At 42.6% G+C, this 18,805-nt stretch overlaps 1 long non-coding RNA gene across 1 annotated transcript in view; it reads right to left on the reverse strand.

The window, feature by feature from the left end:
• The window catches only part of LOC307175788, a 38,013-nt gene extending 20,320 nt beyond the window's left edge, over positions 1-17,693 (reverse strand). Inside the window, exon 1 of the long non-coding RNA XR_013824484.1 lies at positions 17,464-17,693. This is a non-coding gene — a long non-coding RNA (uncharacterized lncRNA). The remainder of the gene's footprint in view (positions 1-17,463) is intronic.
• Positions 17,694-18,805: the final 1,112 nt, after the last annotated feature.

Raw genomic sequence — 18,805 nt, forward strand, 5'->3', positions numbered from 1 at the left:
CTGCTCTTTGAAAGACATTCTGAAGAGAGGGTAAGATTAGCTACAGACTGGGAGAAAATATTTGCAAATGATTTATTTGATAACGGACTTGTACATTTATACATTAAAATAGTACTAGCCATAAAAAGAATGAACTGCAGATAACACATCACGACCTCAAAAGCATTCTGCTAAGTGAAAAAAGTCAGAACGAGATAATCCACACTGTATGATTCCATTTATATAACACTTGGTAAAAGGAAAAACTAAAAAGGGGAAGGAAATCAGATCGGTAGTTCCTGGGGCTGAGATTGGGGAGAGAGTACTGATTTGCAGAAAAACAAGAGGGAACTTTTTGGGGTGGTAGAAGTAGGTGACAAAGTGTTCCAAAGTGGTGAGTGTCTAAACTCAGCAATCATTTAAAGGGTGAAATTTACTGTACGTAATTTATCCTGCAATAAACCTGACTATCCCATCTCGCAGAGAGAGAGACAGAGGAGAGAAATAAAAGAAATGCCATGTTTCTGTACTACTCTTTACCATGCAAAGGGTAAGACATTTAAAAAAAAGAAGTTTCACGGTAACAATTTCAATAGAAAAAAGGAAGCAGTAGCAGAAGCTAGTGCTTACTGGGGGCTTTCAACGTGTCAGTTACTGTGTTAAGCATTTTCCAAGTATTGTTTTCAATTAATTCCCACAACAGTATAATAAACGAGGCAATACTATAAAACAGGGATAGTAATAGTACTTATAGGTTTGTTACGAAGATTAAATCTAGCAATATTTGTAATGCACTTAGGAAGTTCCTGGCATATAGTAAGTGGTATTAATATATAACTGCCTGTTAAATAAACTAAAATAATTGCATTACTGAGCACGCTGTACAGGTGAGAACATCGTGGCTTTGCGAGGTTGAGGGTCCTGCGGAAGCTTACGCAGGTGCCAGGTGAAGGAGCTGTGACTCCACACTGGCAGTCCGACTCCAGAGGCCAAATTCACTTAACTCCTTCCGTAAGTATCCCGGCTTCTGAACCACAACTACAGTAAGTGAGCCTGCTGGTGCCGTAAGTATGATCCTCAGGAAGACCTCCTGTGGCTGACTCTCTTCTCCTTCACCCCATATTGATGTTTTAGTTCATCCTCTTTCTTAAACTACTATACCCATTAACCGGCTTCCAGTGTGTTGTACACAATCAACTGGGTTATTTTCCTAGATAAGCAATATTGAGCATGTCACTTAACTGCCTACATTTCTCTGTTGGCTTGTAATTATCGATACAATACAAATCCAAATCCAAACATAGAGCATTCAGGGACTTTACCTTCTTGCCTCATTTCCTGCTGTGTCTCGATCTCTTTTCTCTTCCTTCTACGATCCACCATTCTAAGCTGCTGACCTATCTGTAGGCAAAGTAGACCCTCTGCACAGACACTGCTCTGTTTGAAAGACATCCCCACTTCTGCTTCGTGTCAGGAACAGCTTTCAGCTGTTAAGTAACAGAAAACTTGACCACAGTGGTTTCAACAAATCAGGGTGTATTTTTCTCCCTCAGCAAGACTAAAGACAGGGCGTTCCAGGCTGCTCTGCTGATTCAACCACAGGATCAGGGACATGGGCTCCTTCTATCTCCCTGCTCCCTCCTCTGAGGCCCACTGGCCTTCTCCTCTGCTGCATCTCCTTCCAAGCATTGCATCTATGTGCCAAGGAGATGGAGGAAGGGAAAAGCAAACAGTGGTCTTCTGATTTTAAGGCTTTGTCTCCTTAACTTAGAAAGGGTTGCCTTTCCATGCATCTAATTTGACAGACTGAACCATCTGATGGCTAAAAGGACAGAGAGTACTAGGGCCGGTTTAAATCGATCCCGACAGAGCCCACAGGACCAGGGTAGAGACCTATTTGCCTTAAGATCAGGGGTCTCTGTGAGGTTCTTGAAAAAATAAGTTTCTCTCTTTAGAGAAGAGAGGGTGTCATAAATGTGAGTCTGCCCATAACTATCTAACTCATATTCATCCTTCATGGCCCAGCTGAGATGGCAGCTTTTCCATTAAACAGTCTTCATCTGGCCTTAAGTAGGATTGGCTATTTTGCCATCTATACTCCTGGAGCACTTGAATGTTTAGTTCAGCAGCAATATTTATCATAATCTTATGGTGATATCTGTCCTCTGGCTTATTTGTCCTTCCTGTACCTCATGCTCTTCAATTCAGTCTAGACTGCGTTTGCATCTTCAAGACCTAGACTCCTGGCTAGTACAGAGAGTGTCCGGTACACATGTTGAATAGAAAGTTGGACTCATGATCCTAGGAATCAGAAAGGCTAGATAATTTTCAACTATGTAATAATAGTAACTCACACACATGTAGCACTTTCTATGTGCCAAACGCTCTCCTAAGGGCTTTAAAACCTGGAACAGTCCCATAAGGTAGGAACTTCTATTATCCCCAATTGATGAATGAGAAACCTGGCACTCAGAGACTTTAGGGGACTTGTCCATGGTCACACACTTAACAAGCCATGGAGCTAGTCCAGCCCCAGAGCTGATGAACCATGATGGTGTGATCTGCAGAAAACTATTGAACTTTTCGGAGATTTATTCTCACTGTGGGGAAGCAGGATGAAATCCGTCAGGATCATCTAGCCTGCACAGAAATCCTTATCTGAAGAAATATGGGCTATCATAAAACCACAGACTTTTATAGTCATGTAATCTAACTTCCTAACTCATGCAATCAATCACCCAACCAACTAACCAATATAGATTTATTGAACGCTTACCAGGTAGGTCCTGGACACGGAGATGGTGGTGAGCAAAGCTAGCTTAGTGGAATAAATGAATGTTAAAGAAAATTATTTGACAAATATATTACTGAACATGATAAAAATAGTATGAAGGAAATATTCATAATGCATTAAGAGTATAATGGGAGTTACTAATTTAGATGGGTTTGTATTTTGAGCCACTCGGACAGTCATGAGGAAATACATGTAACAGCACATGACTGAAAGCAAGTCTTGAACAATTATTTACTGATTATCTCAAATGACACTGCTACCTGCAAAATCAAAACGGTAAATGCACTGAGGCATGATGAGTTTTACTTACGAAGCCGTTTGCACTGAGGCTTTGGGATAGCATAAATCTTCTCTTTTAAGATAGCTTGTGCACCTGCCCTAGTGATCCTTTCCCCTCTCTAGACCCAGCTTGTGGCTGACACTTCTCAGCAGTCTCGATGGTTATGGAACCACGAATGGACATATTCAAGATTTCCGGGAACACCAGTTCCTTGCTGGTCTACCTTAATAAAGTTTTCACTTACATTCAGCTTATCTCCTGGTGCTACTCTTACTCTCTCAACTATATGGGACCAGCACTAATTAATGGCTCGAGGCCTCCAGGAGACTGAAGTTTAAGGGAGGTACCCTACCAGGAGGAGTCACAGGATGGCCTGACTTTGGTGAATTTCCTGTAAGAGGAATACGCTTTTGGTCTTCCAGAGCCAGATTATCTTGGTGGAGTCCTAGAGTTTATCAGACTTGGGAATCTGGATTCAAATTTACTAAATAAGCACCCAAGAATCTGAAGTGTCTATCTAGAAATATAACTTATTAACAAGGAATAAGAAATGTAGTTGTCTAAATATAACAGTCAGCTGGGCAAGGGTCATTTCTCCCAGAAAGAAAAATATCTAGGAAGCCAAATTTTAACATGATGATGGGGAGCGTGACGACAAAGCAAGAGGAGTGACCTGGCTGATTCCAATAATTCCAATAGATTCTTCCCCCTACATATGTTTTGAATCCATCTACTTTTTTTTTTTTTTTGCGGTACGCAGGCCTCTCACCACTGTGGCCTCTCCCATTGCGGAGCACAGGCTCCAGACGCACAGGCTCAGCGGCCATGGCTCATGGGCCCAGCCGCTCTGCGGCATGTGGGATCTTCCCGGACCGGGGCACGAACCCGTGTCCCCTGCATTGGCAGGCGGACTCTCAACCACTGCGCCACCAGGGAAGCCCGAATCCATCTACTCTTCATCTTCCCTGCCCTCACTACACTTCTGGATACATCATTTCTTCTCTAGACTCTACTGTGATGGTCCACTGACTACCATATTAATTGGAGTGAACTCACTGAGACACAAATCCGATCATATAATGTTTCTGCCTGAAATTCTTTGATTGGCATCCCATTCTTTTTATAACAAGGCCCCAGGCCCTTTACAGGAGTGAAGCCCCAGAGTGATCCAGACCCTGCCAGCCATCCAGCCTTCTCTCTTCATCATCCCTCACTGACACTGAACCTGTCTAATTTCCCCTAAGGCACAGCTTCTGTCTCAGTTTCGAATGTGCCATTCATTGTCCCTGGACCATTCTCCATCACAGGGTCCCCATCCTCCTATTGTCCTGGATCACGCCTATGGAGCCTCTGAAAATGGGCTTAGTCTTTATTTCCTCTAAGAAGACTTCCTTGCCTCTTTCTTACTCTAGTTGAGTTGATTCTGCTGTTTTCCCATAGCAACCTTTTTTTTTCTAGTTAATTAATGTCTTTTTACTGGATTATACGGCTGACGAAGGCTAGGGTCATATTAGCCTCTGAAGGGTATGGAAAAGCAGAATCTAACTCCTTCACCTGCTACTTTGTAGAATGCATGAGATTCAGTAGATGCTAAATAACATTTTGTTGAATAAATACATACATTCCAATATTCATTAGCATCAACTCGTGATGAAATGATTGTACATTTTTATGCTTGCCAAGGAACGCGTGGTCCACTTCTCATTGTCTTTTCCAGATCCAATACCAAATTATGACTCTCAGGTTGTCCTTCATGAAAGGACATCTCTTTATCTCCCCTGAGATAAAAATCTCCCGTACACAATTTTAGATATGTAATTGGCAATAGTGAGTTTACTGATAGATTCTTATTCTCATTGCTGGAACAAGAAAAATACTGTCTCCAATGAACATTTTGAATATTATTTGCTGCTATTTATTAGGGGCCCGTTCTGTACTTTAAATATTAGGGGTCTTTACTGTCACGCCTGCCAACAGGCAGAGCCGCTACACTCATTGCTAGCATAGCAGTGGCAGAGCTGGTTCCTATTATTCTGAAATAGTTAGGAGAACATTAATTGGAAAGAATAAGATCAAGCTAGGAAGGGAAAGATTGCACTTTAGAAGGATATGTACTGTGCCTGAAACTGGATCTTCATTATTCGTTCCTGTTTCTCTGTCCCCAATGGCTTTCCCCTTTGTTTTCAACAAGAAAAATAAAAAGTGCACTAAGTTTAAGAGTGAAAAAAAAAAGTTATTGAATTTAACTGAAAATTTTTTTTTAATCCTCAGGACAAGTCATGATAATTTCCCATGGTACCCAGACACGATCCTCCATCTTGTTGGAAAATAACAATTTTCATTCCCTCCAGGGCGGTTCTTAGGGTTCAGGCAGAGGCACTTGTTTATATTTGAAATGTTGAAAATCATTAAATGTTTACTAAGAAATTTCTGAAAATACAGTGTTCGACAAAATAAATACACAGTTTCTGTATTAATCAGCCTTTGCTGAAGAATCAAACAATTCCAAAGCTTCAGCTACTCATAGTTATACCATTTCCCTATCACATTGTAGGGGGTCTGTGGGGTGACCTGTTCATTTTGAGATGCAGGCTGAGGGAACAGTCTCTATTCCAGACGTGCCGTTCTCATGGCAGAGGGTGAAGGGCAAAAAGCTGACTCCAATTGTGCAGTTGCACTAAAGCTTCTCGTGGGACAGAGAGTGTGCACGTCTATTCACATTTCACTGGCCAAAGCAAGTCACGTAACTAAGCCCAGAACCAGGGGCCTGGGGAGGTATAACCCTCTTACAATTATGAAGAAAGTGAATTATTAAGAACAATAATATTACCACAATTGCTATATCCAAGCACCACTTCTGCTAAAACTTTCCTTCAGGAGTATTTTTAGTTAGGGCTAATTTACCACATAGTTTTAATTTTAGTATATCTATGCTTTAGACTTCAAATATTTGCTCGATAGAATACTTTTCATGAAAAACATCTCTCATGGCTGTATAATATTTCATGAAGATGAGGAACCAAAATTTCTCTGTAATTTGGCTATTTAAGTTTCTTCCAATCTTTTGCTCATAATGATCACTAATGGTGTTATGAAAATCTTTGTCTGTAAATTTTTTCTGGACATAGAATCTTTTCTTTTGACTCGGTGCCCAGAAAAATAATAACGGGATCATCAAAGAGTATGAATTTAGAATTCATGCATTAGAGTTCTTAAAATAATTTGTCAAATTTCTGCCCCCAAAGGTGGTAACAATCTAGACAACCCAAGGCCTAAAAGGGAGGATGTGCTAAGTCAGAATAATATCTGGACCTCCTGACAGGTCCAGGTATTTCTCAAGGTAAATTAATAAATGAGCATTCTGGTCTGGAAAAAAGAGTGGTAACAATTTCGACTCCTATTTGCAGTGTATAAGAAGGCCTGTTTGCACCAAATCCTTATCAGCAGTGGTACTATTAATAATGTGAAATATTTCCAAGACTATTTCCTACATCGTGTATATTTCACCACTCCTTCTATTTTTCTCATCTCTTTTTGGTGTTTGAGCCTTTCTCTCTCCATGGGGCTGAAGTGTTACCAAGGGCAGAACTCTGGTGTCTAATCACTAATCCTCACCACCTTGCCTGTTCTTGTTGACTAAAGACTGGTTGAGTGAATCACGTACTGAATAAGTAAATAACTAAAGGAGTGGAAATGGTATCTCAATTTTTTTAATGTTCATTGATGACTACAAGGTAGAACATTTTTCTATAGTTTTATCAACCGGTTGTGTTTTCTCTTTGTTAGTTAAGGGTATTCTCATCTTTTGCTCACTTTCCTATCAGATCTTACTTTTTTTTTTTTTAATCAAAATATGTTAACCCCTCGGGCTTCCCTGGTGGCACAGTGGTTGAGAGTCCGCCTGCCGATGCAGGGGACACGGGTTCGTGCCCTGGTCCGGGAAGATCCCACATGCCACGGAGCAGCTGGGCCCGTGAGCCATGGCCGCTGAGCCTGTGCATCTGGAGCCTGTGCTCCGCAACGGGAGAGGCCACAACGGTGAGAGGCCCGCGAACCGCAAAAAAAAAAAAAAAAAAAAAAATGTTAACCCTTTAGATGAAAAAATTAATCATCCTTTCTGGTATAACAAATGCTTTCTTCTAATGTGCTGTTTGACTCTGCATTTCTATTATATTTTTAAATTAGAGGTATTTAAATGTTTTATGTAGATATAAGTCTTTCAATCTTTTCTTTTGTAATACCTCCTGTTGTGTCCACAAGCAGACACATTTCTTCTCCTAAACGCTTGATGAATATTTGCTTCCATTTTTCCATGTTCTTAAATTTTATGTTTAGCTCTTCAATCTATTTAGAATTTGCTCTGTTGCGGGGAGTGAGATGAGATTCTAAACCATTGTTCTCCTCAATGGTTGATGAATTTGTTCCTTTTAAGACTCACAGGCTCTCTTGTGACTCTCTTGTCAGAATCCATGGGGTTCTGAATGGAGTTGCCTTGGAGTTCTAATGAGCAAAATTAAATGAACATTGTGTATTTAATATTTTAAACAACTTAAATTCTTTAGATTTCTTATACGATTAAGGGTTAAATCAAAAGATTGATTTACCTTTATGACTTTGGATCATCACTGACTATACTCCTGACCCAAGTCCACGGTCTCATTTTTCTAGATAAGCACAAAAAGAACTGGACAGATCAGCACAAATCTATCATTCCAAGTAGAAAAATAACCCTTAGAAAGTTCCCTGATCTCAAAGTGTCAGGACAGCCAACTTCATGTCTGAAGGAACTATGTAGCCCAGACTGATGTAATCCAAGTTTGCTGTAATTTGTATTGTGAGGGTCATGGCCAGATTGCACATAGCACTGGGGATGGAATTTAACATGAAGTAATGGCTGTTGTTGATTAAACATTGTTCCCAAGAGCCACTCTGGAGTCAGGGCGACCTCGACCCGTCAAGAATGACTTCAACCAGAGAGGAGAGACAGAAGGGCCTGCGGACCATGCTGCTCCAGAAACCCTGCAATGAGCACCTCGTGGTTCATGGCTCAATTTATGGACTCTGGAAGAAGAAAAGCATCACTCTTTGAGACACCACTACCAAATCTGCAGTAGGCAGAATATTGTGCCTATAGTTAGCAATATTGTCTTGTACATTTAAAAATATGGTAAGGGGGTAGGTCTCATATTAAGTGTCTTATCACAATAAAAACAAATAAAAAACAACCAGAAAAAAACCAAAGGGACAGGAGAAGACTTTGGAGGTGATGGGTATGTTTATTACCCAATCAAGTGTGTACACACATGTCAAAACTCATCGTATGATATACCTTAAACAACGGATATGCAGTGTTTTGTATTTCAGTTATAACCTCAGTAAAGCTGTTAAAAAACCTCTGTCTGTCTTGGAGGCAAGCTGTTGGATGCTTTCAGAAGAAAGGACTTTGAAATCAGGGCATTGGATGCTGGTCAGGAAATTGAGCCACCAGACGCCAAGATAAACCCCACCTTAACAAGTCTGCAGGTCCCCAGGACTAATGTGGAACAGCATATGCTGACCAAGGGAGTGAGTGGGAGGTAGAACATGGGCTTGGTGGGCTTAGGAGAGCCTTTAAACCATATGGTTTGGAAACCCTGCTGCAAGCTGACTGTGGAAGCTTTTGGGTTTCATTACCGGTAAAACCATTTCAATTTTATGAGTGTGGAAAGGTCAGACTGTCTGGTAGGATTTATTGAAATTTGTCAGTAAATGCTCATTTAGAGCCTGTTATGGATGCTAGGTGCAGGGGATACAGCTGTGAACAAAAGAGACATAGTCCCCTGCACCCCATACCATGTTGTTTACACTCTAAGGGAGAAACAGACATTAAACAAGAAAGTATAAATAAGGAACTAAACCATCACAGGTAAGCAAAGCGATCTTTATCCTAGGGTGTAAAGTTAATGCTGGTATATCAGGGTAGACAGTGAACGCACGCCAAAGCTGCTGCAGGTGGTGTGTGCTTTTTTTAGCTTCTTGAAAATGAAAATATTCCCAGCCTTATTCCTTTTTTTCTCACTTTGAGAAAATGATTAAGCCTTCAATTTCACTAATTAAAAACAAGTCACTCTACACAAGTTTCCTCAGTTTCCTGTCTGTGGTAGGCAGAATAATGATCTCCCAAAGATGTCCATGTCTGTGAATAAGTTACTTTACACGGCAAGAGGAAGTTAAGGTTGAAGATGGAGTTAAGGTTGCGAATAATGACTTTAGGAAAATTATTCTGGATTTATCAGGTGAGGTCCAGGTAATAACAAGGGTCCTTAAATATGGAAGAAGGAGGCAGAAAAAGGTCAGAGTGATGTGATGTGAGAACAACTCAACTGGTTGCTGTGGCTTTGAAAATGGAGGGAGGGGGCCATGAGCCAAAGAATGTGGGCACTTCTAGAAGGTGGAAAAGGCAAGGAGACATATTTTCTCCTAAAGCCTTCAGAAAGAAATGCAGCCCCGCCAACATCTTGCTGTTAGCCCAGTGACACCTGGATCAGACTTCTCAGCTACATAACTATAAGGGAATAAATCTGTGTTGTTTTAAGCCGTTAAGTTTGTGGTCATTTTTCACAGCATGCAGAGAAAACTAAAACACCACTCTAACACTTCCATATATCCAAAGCTCCCTTTTTCCTTTCCTAATTCAGAAGAACATGATTTCTTTCTCACCTTCAAGGTGATCTCTCCAACTGTAGACCTTATTTTATCAACCATCTTCTCTTTTCTTCAAAAGTCATTTGTATAATATTCCCCCTCCTCAGCCTATATGGGGAACTGTATTTCCTTCTCTTTCAAAAGCTCCTACTAGATCTTTATGAATTTCACTTTTCCACTTTTTAACAAATTTTCTGGGAAACATTCCCATTGTCGTCTAAATCATGCAAGAGAGGGCTAAGGAGCTTATGCAGCACAAAATGAACAGAAAGACTGGTCCATTTTCTGAGTGGAGGAATTATTAGTCATTTTTGTGCTGTTACTAAGCTCAGAACTGACACAATGCAAAGGTCAAAAGGTCATATGCTAATGAAAGGAATTGGAATTGGAATGGTGACACTGGGGAGAACCATGAAGGCCCGACACCTGATTCTTGGCAAGACCTTTTGGCAAGGTCTTCACTGTATCCCAGTGGCTCAGAAGGAGAAACATGGACTTTAGATGATGGTACAAGACTTGTCCTTGTCTGAACTCCGCCCTAAGGATGCTGATTAATGACTCAAGTCAACCTGGAGAGAAATCTCCGGCTGGGATAGATTTGTGCAGAAGTTCCCCAGCACCTCCCCACCATTCCCGTTCATCGTTCGGTCATTTTCATGATCAGAAGCCTGCCAAGTAGTTGCAATGGAATCAAGAGAAGCTAACTGCCCAGTGAGGGCACTAAACCCACAGCAATGCGACACAGGGTGACGGTGCTTTGTGCTCTTACCATAGTCCTCTGCACTGCAAGGTCATTCAACTCCTGGCTCCGTCCAAGAGCGGAGAGCTGTTAGAACACCACAGGGTAGTCACCTCAGGAAAGGCCCCACACTCTGGACTTGTGAGCAGAATTAGTGGAGGCTACCAAGATTTTTTTGCTTTCCTACCTGGATGTGGACTACAACCTAGGTTATCTACTAAATATTTTGGTCTTTCCTTTAGAAACTATATATCTCAGTAAGACTAAACACTTTTTTCCCCTCATCTAAAGCTGGTTTACCTTTTCCCTTGCCCCTGTAAAGGAAATAAAAAGTCTTTTGTGTTTTAAGATTGTGTGAAACTAATGAAGATTCATTTTGAAAAGCAATTTGTGCCCCATCCCACTTATTCTTCAAAATGTTCTCATGTCAGCTCCTTCCAACTAGTGTTATCCTACTTACATCACCAAACTAGCAAACAGCTCTTGTCAGGTCCTAAAGATGGAGAAAGCCACGGGGCTGGACACATTCCCCTATCTGTAGCTCCAGAGGGTAGAGTGGGGATGGATAGATGGATGCTACAGCAGGGCAAGTTGCAGTTGAATGCATAAGGGATGTTTTCTCAACACAACTGCACAGACATAGAGAATGCTCCCTCATGAGTCTCCAAGATCCCCCTTCCAGGAATTTTTCCAAAGAGGGTGGTGCAGGAGAGACCATCAGGGAAAGGAAGATTGGATTACATTACTTCTAAAGGCCTTTCAACTCTGTGCCATTATGAACCTATGTTACTCTCCTCTTCAAGTTTCCTGGGGCATCGCCAATGCATTAGGGTCACGTGCAACTGAAGACCCTCAATATTATGCATCCCTAGAAGCTCAGAAGATATAATCCTCTAAAAAAATCTAATACAGATCAGTACAAATGCCTGACAAGTTACCGCAGAGATAAACCATTTGATGGAAAAAGATTTTGCTGATGAGTTAAAAGTAGCTCCTAGGGCTTCCCTGGTGGCGCAGTGGTTGAGAGTCCGCCTGCCGATGCAGGGGACGCAGGTTCGCACCCCGGTCCGGGAAGATCCCACATGCCACGGAGCGGCTGGGCCCATAAGCCATGGCTGCTGAGCCTGTGCGTCCGGAGCCTGTGCTCCGCAACGGGAGAGGCCACAACAGTGAGAGGCCCGCGTACCGCAAAAAAAAAAAAAAAAAGTAGCTCCTAAATATCATCAAAGAAGAGATCAGTGAATTCATATAAAATGAGTGTAAACAAATTAAACCTAATTATTTCAAAAATCTGAATTGTTTTCCTCATTTACTGAAATAGTGCATGTTCATTGTCAAAGAAAATCATGTTTTACAAAAATATATCAAATTAGCAAGTAAATGTTTCATGTTCTCTTAGAGATAACCTGTTAACAACTTGGTGTATATTTATGCAGATTTTTTTCTATGCTCATACCAACATATCAAACTAATTAATTTCGAAATATTCCCATGACAGAAATGTATTATATTACATGACGTCTTAAAAAAGGAAGTCTGAGGGCTTCCCTGGTGGCGCAGTGGTTGAGAGTCTGCCTGCCGATGCAGGGGACACGGGTTCGTGCCCTGGTCTGGGAAGATCCCACATGCCGCGGAGCAGCTGGGCCCGTGAGCCATGGCTGCTGGGCCTGTGCGTCCGGAGCCTGTGCTCCGCAACGGGAGAGGCCACAACAGTGAGAGGGCTGCGTACCACAAAAAAAAAAAAAAAAAAAAAAAAAGGAAATCTGAGGAGTAAGATTGTTTTTCTGAGGTACTCACTCTTTGTGGAGCAAAGGCGAGGCAGAGTCTAAAGACCATTGCCAATTCTGCATTCAGGAGTAGTATGGAGTAGAATAAATTAGCAAGGAAGCATGATCCTTGGAAATATTCCTGAGGTCATTCATTTCTTTAATATTTGTTGGGCATCTGTTCATATATAAGGGCTTGAGCAGGGCCACTGCAGATACAATTCAGGTAAGACACCTTGGGAATACAACAATGAATAAGACATTGTCCTTGATGTCGAGGAGTTAATAGTCTAATAAGGAAGAGACACAATTCATGCAGCTATATGTCTTATTCTCATTCATTTTCATGACTTTCATTAATAAAGTATCTAAAGTGGATCCTGTTAAATGAGCCTGAATTGAGGAAAGAGCAGTCTGAGCCTGGGGCATTTATGATCTGTAACAGTCAGGAAGAACCTCGTTGATGGGCCATGATGGGCTGTTGTACAGTGAAAGGATTATATAGCATTCTAGCAGTTGTGTCTTTCTTTTCTTAAACTCTGTTTTGTTTTCTTTCATGTACTTGTCTTTTTCTTTTGACTATTGACCTCAACAGTTAGTCTGTTCCACGGCTTAGAGCTTTAACTTTTGGTGGGTTTGTGAATTTAGTCCATGACCACCTCACAGGTTGTGGTGTCCTTGGTAGAAAAAAATCTCCCTTTGCTCCTGTTCAATCAGGAAAAAGGAGAAAAAAATGACATTTGGTGATTATGGACTATGTCTTTATAAATACCATCTTATAACGCAGCAGGGTGTGTACTATAACCCTCAATTATACAAGGGAAGAACCCAAGGCTGGAGAAGAAGCCCTGCACATGGTTAGGGTCATGGTTCACGGAGCTGAATGCCTGGGTTCAGAATGTCAGCTCTGCCACCTCCCACCTCTGCTCTTTTTTTTAACAGCTTTATTAGAGTATAATTGCTGTATAATGATGTGTTAGTTTCTGCTTTATAACAAAGTGAATCAGCTATACATATACTTATGTCCCCATATCTCCTCCCTCTTGCGTCTCCCTCCCATCCTCCCTATCCCACCCCTCTAGGTGGTCGCAAAGCACCGAGCTGATCTCCCTGTGCTATGCGGCTGCTTCCCACTAGCTATCTATTTTACATTTCCACCTCTGCTTTTGAGAAAGTAACTTAACTTCTTTGCAACTCAATTTTCCACACGTGTAAAATAGTATCTATCACATAAGTGGGTGCTTTAGAACTGTTATTTCTTTTTATAATTAGCAGAAACAGGAACTTGGAATAGGACATAAAGTTACTATGTGACTAAATTCATAATTTGAACTAAAAGCCTCTGAGCTGTTCACTACAGGTTGCTGTTCCCCAGTAAGTTAATGCAGTCTCGTGCTTGCTGGTGTCTAGCTTTGTAACTGAGTCAATTTCCTCTTTGGTCCTTGTTTTCTTCATCTGTGAAATAAAAGCCTTGGAACCAGCGTGGTTCTAAAATGTTTTCTACCTTTTACATTATAAGACTTTGCAATTCTAGGTGGAATTTAAGGTTAAATACACATAAAAGGCAGTGGGAGGAGGAAAAGGGGAACAAGGTTTTGGAGTTAGAAGTGGTTAGACTCCTGCCTTCCTACCTACCAGCTGTTGGATTTCGGATAAATGACTTTACCACTCTGAGGGCTGGTTTCCCCAATTCTAACATGATGGTAATAGTGCTTGATCTAAAATGTTGTCATTAGGATCATCTGAGATGGTATATGTGATAGTGCTTTGTAAACAATAAATTTGTTTACCAATTACAATTTAAAAAAGAACTTACATATCCCAGGAAGCACTGTTTTTCTGTGGTAGCAACTTTCTGGCATTGTATTACGTGAGTGTGAAGAAAGTTTTCTCTGTGATCTTCCCAAAATGGTAAGGCTTAATCTTTCTCCAGTGAAAGCCCCCTGTGATAGGATCCTACCTGGAATAAAAGCTCCAGCCCTTCCTGGTCTGTGATTTTAAGATGCATGGTCACTTTGAGGACTGCTACTGCTGTTGGCCTCTCAAACAAAAGTGGCTGGGGACACTAGGCTGGGGACGGAGACAGCTGGACCATCTTTGGTGGACCAATGACTTGGTAAATCAAGTGCCCTACTCAACACCTTGAGTCCACTTATCCACACAGGAGGCAAGATAGTTCAAGAACATCTATTTATCTGTCATGGAAATGAATACCAAGGGGGGTTGAAAGCAGGGACTTTGGCCCCTGATAGATGTGGTCAAATTGTCACTATGAGATCTTGGCCCATTTTCTTAAATTATCTGACCCTTGCTTCCCAACATTAGACTAATTACAATATATATTAGTTAACATTTACTGAGCATTTGTTACGTGCCAAACACTGAGCTAAGACCATTGTCTGATTTATTTTATTTAATCTTTTTAGCAATTCTATGACACAGACATTAATACAATATTTGGCCACTTACAGATACAGACACTGAAGCTCAGGGTGATTAACTGTCCAACCTCACATGGTTAATAACAGGAGTGTGCTGGGATCTGAACCCAAGCAGTCTAATTCCAGAAGCTTTGTGCTTAACTATTATGCTACGTCCCTTCCTAGGCTCATATTAAAATTAAATAAGGAAATGCACAGGAAGCACTCTCTGGAACACAGTGAGAGTTCAATAAATAACAGCTGTTTCTGTGCTTTGTAATATCTCATTAAGTATCATAATCATTGAGAGCTCTTCTAATTATGACCAGTCCTGAGCATCTGAGAATTTGGAGACAAAGGCCCCAGCAGCAGATTTTGGTAATGGAATCTTTCATGTCTAGAGAATAAAAAAGGACCCCTCATCCTAAACCACCCTCCCTTCAACGTTTTTCTTAGAATTCATCTGGGCATCTAATTCGGGACCATGGGCATGATGTCAGATTACTGCACATCTTACGCAGCATGCAGACCCACACAGCATGAAACACTGCAAAAGGCAAGCAGTAGCTCCCACACCAATAGCTGGTTTGTGAATCTCCAGTTATGTGTCTATTTGAAAAACCTGCATGTTGACTGCTCTGCTAAACCACTACTAGCTTCCGAGAGCAATAAAGTTTGAAATGCGTGCGCCTGTCTTGAGTGTTCAACGTAGGTTTACCTGCCAGCGTGATCCCTCCCTCACCAGGGACAGACTGCTGCACATCCCTAGCTGGCTAGAGTGCCAGGCAGAGGGCAAGCATTCACTGGTGTGAGCGATGCAAGAGGCAAGGCCAGAAGGGCTCCGCTTGCCTGTATTTAGGGAACTGATTCACAATGAAAGACCTTGGAAGGCTATGAATCCAAAGGCTTCCTACGTAATGCACGTTATCGCTGCCATGATAGACGTCATAGCTAAGGTTTACCGAGGAAAGCAAGCCAGTCGAAACAGCCATGTCCACCAATTTCCAACACAAAGTCAATTTTCTTTCCTAAACACAGGCTCTTGTTTTTGTGACCAGATTTATGACAATCTCAGGGACTTGGCTGCCAGCAATGCTGAAAGGAAATTGAAGCTAAAGGGCAAGGTTGACTAAACCTTGGCTCTGTTTTCAGACCTGAGCATCACAAATTGATGTCTTATCTGGAACTCATCTCCATGCTGAAGTGGTACATGATAAAAGAGTCACAGAATCCAGGCGTGCTGGTGCTAGGCAGTGAAATCAACTACCTGAGTGCATTATTTCAGAGGCCTATTGACAGAGGATGTGTCCTTTGCATAGGAATGTGACAATACTCACCATCTGAGTAATGTGGCCTCACAAGGTAAAGTTACCTTCTCTGTTATAAAATGGAGATTCCACTTGTTCTTTCTAGTGGTCTCGCTACTTATGGACAAGAACTTTTCCCATTTGGAACTTCCAACCACCTTCATATTTGCCTGTCTTTTAATCACCCCTTCTTGAAACTTTTAAATGTTTCAAGCCATTCTGCATCTGTGGTTATGAAAACTAAATGTCCATCGACAGGTGAATGGACAAAGATGTGGTACATATATACAATGGACTACTACTCAGCCATAAAAGAGGACAAAATAATGCCATTTGCAGTAGCATGGCTGCAACTAGAGATTATAATACCAAGTGAAGTAAGTCAGGCAGAGAAAAATATCATATGATATCACTTACATGTAGAATCTAAAATATGACACAAGTGAACCTATCTACAAAGCAGAAACAGACTCACAGACACAGAGAACAGACTTGTGGTTGCCAAGGGGGAGGAGGGATGGGGGAAGGATGGAGTGGGAGTTTGGGGTTAGTAGATGCAAACTATTACGTGTAGAATGGATGGACAACAAGATCCTACTGTGTAGCACAGCTATATTCAATGTCCTGGGATAAACCATAATGGAAAAGAATATAGAAAAGAATGCATACATATGCATAAATGAGTCACTTTGCTGTGCAGCAGCAATTAACACAACATTGTAAATCAACTATACTTCAAGAAAAAAGGCCACAGCAGGTGACTATAGTCCAGCTTTGTTATTACTCTAGGTCAAAGGTCACAAACTGTGTCCATATTTAGACACATTTGTCCAACACATGGTTTGTTTTTTTTTAATTGAGACAATGTTTAAAAACTAGGAACTCTAGGAGGCTTCCGGGAAGATGGCGGAAGAGTAAGACGCGGAGATCACCTTCCTCCCCACAGATACACCAGAAATACATCTACACGTGGAACAACTCCTTCAGAACACCTACTGAAGGCTGGCAGAAGACCTCAGACCTCCCAAAAGGCAAGAAACCCCCCCACGTACCTGGGTAGGGAAAAAGAAAAAGGAATAAACAGAGACAAAAGAATAGGTACTGGACCTGCACCAGTGGGAGGGAGCTGTGAAGGAGGCAAGATTTCCACACACTAGGAAGCCCCTTCGCGGGCGGAGACTGCGGGTGGCGGAGGGGGGAGCTTCGGCACCGCGGAGGAGAGCGCAGCCACAGGGATGCGCAGGGCAAAGCGGAGAGATTCCCGCACAGAGGATCAGGGCCGACCGGCACTCACCAGCCCGAGAGGCTTGTCAGCTCACCCGCCGGGACAGGCGGGGCTGGGAGCTGAGGCTCGGGCTTCGGTCGGAGCGCAGGGAGAGGACTGGGGTTGGCGGCGTGAACACAGCCTGCAGGGGGTTAGTGCGCCACGGTTAGCCGGGAGGGAGTCCGGGGAAAAGTCTGGAGCTGCCGAAGAGGCAAGAGACTTTTTCTTACCTCTTTGTTTCCTGCTGCGCGAGGAGAGGGGATTAAGAGCGCTGCTTAAAGGAGCTCCAGAGACGGGCGCGAGCCGCGGCTAAAAGCGCGGACCCCAGAGACGGGCATGAGACCACTAAGGCTGCTGCTGCCGCCACCAAGAAGCCTGTGTGCGAGCACAGGTCACTATCCACACCTCCCTTCCGGGGAGCCTGTGCAGCCCGCCACTGCCAGGGTCTCGGGATCCAGGGACAACTCCTCCGGGAGAACGCACGGCGCGCCTCAGGCTGGTGCAACGTCACGCGGGCCTGTGCCGCCGCAGGCCCGCCCCGCACTCCGTGCCCCGCCCTCCCGCTGGCTTGAGTGAGCCAGAGCCCCCGAATCAGCTGCTCCTTTAACCCCGTCCTGTCTGTGCAACGAACAGACGCCCTCCAGCGACCTACACGCAGAGGCGGGGCCAAATCCAAAGCTGAGCCCCTGGGAGCTGTGAGAACAAAGACGAGAAAGGGAAATCTCTCCCAGCAGCCTCAGAAGCAGCGGATTAAAGCTCCACAATCAACTTGATGTACCTGCATCTGTGGAATACATGAATAGACAACGAATCATCCCAAATTGAGGAGGTGGGCTTTGAGAGCAAGATTTATGATTTTTTTCCCCTTTTCCTCTTTTTGTGTATGTGTATGCTTCTGTGTGAGATTTTGTCTGTACAGGTTTGCTTCCACCATTTGTCGTAGGGTTCTATCCGTCCGTTTTTTTGGTTTGTTTTTAAAAATTTTTTTCTTTTCTCTTAATAATTATTTTTTATTTTATTAACTTTATTATATTTTATCTTACTTTATTTTATTTTTATCTCCTTTCTTTTTTTCCTTCCGTCCCTCCTTCCCTCCTTCCTCCCTCCCTCCCTCCTTTCTTTCTTTCTTTCTCTCTTTCTACTTCTACTAATTCTTTCCTTCTACTTTTTCTCCCTTTTATTCTGAGCCGTGTGGATGAAAGCCTCTTGGTGCAGCAGCCAGGAGTCAGTGCTGTGCTTCTGAGGAGGGAGAGCCAACTTCAGGACACTGGTCCACAAGAGACGTCCCAGCTCCACATAATATCAAACGGCGAAAATCTCCCAGAGATCTCCATCTCAACCCCAGCACCCAGCTTCACTCAATGACCAACAAGCTACAGTGCTGGACATCCTATGCCAAACAACTAGCAAGACAGGAACACAACCCCACCCATTAGCAGAGAGGCTGCCTAAAATCATAGTAAGTCCACAACACCCCAAAACACACCACCAGACGTGGACCTGCCCACCAGAAAGACAAGGTCCAACCTCATCCACCAGAACACAGGCACTAGTCCCCTCCACCAGGAAGCC

Source organism: Stenella coeruleoalba, assembly GCF_951394435.1.
Source record: "Stenella coeruleoalba genome assembly, chromosome: 17".
NCBI lineage: Eukaryota > Metazoa > Chordata > Mammalia > Artiodactyla > Delphinidae > Stenella > Stenella coeruleoalba.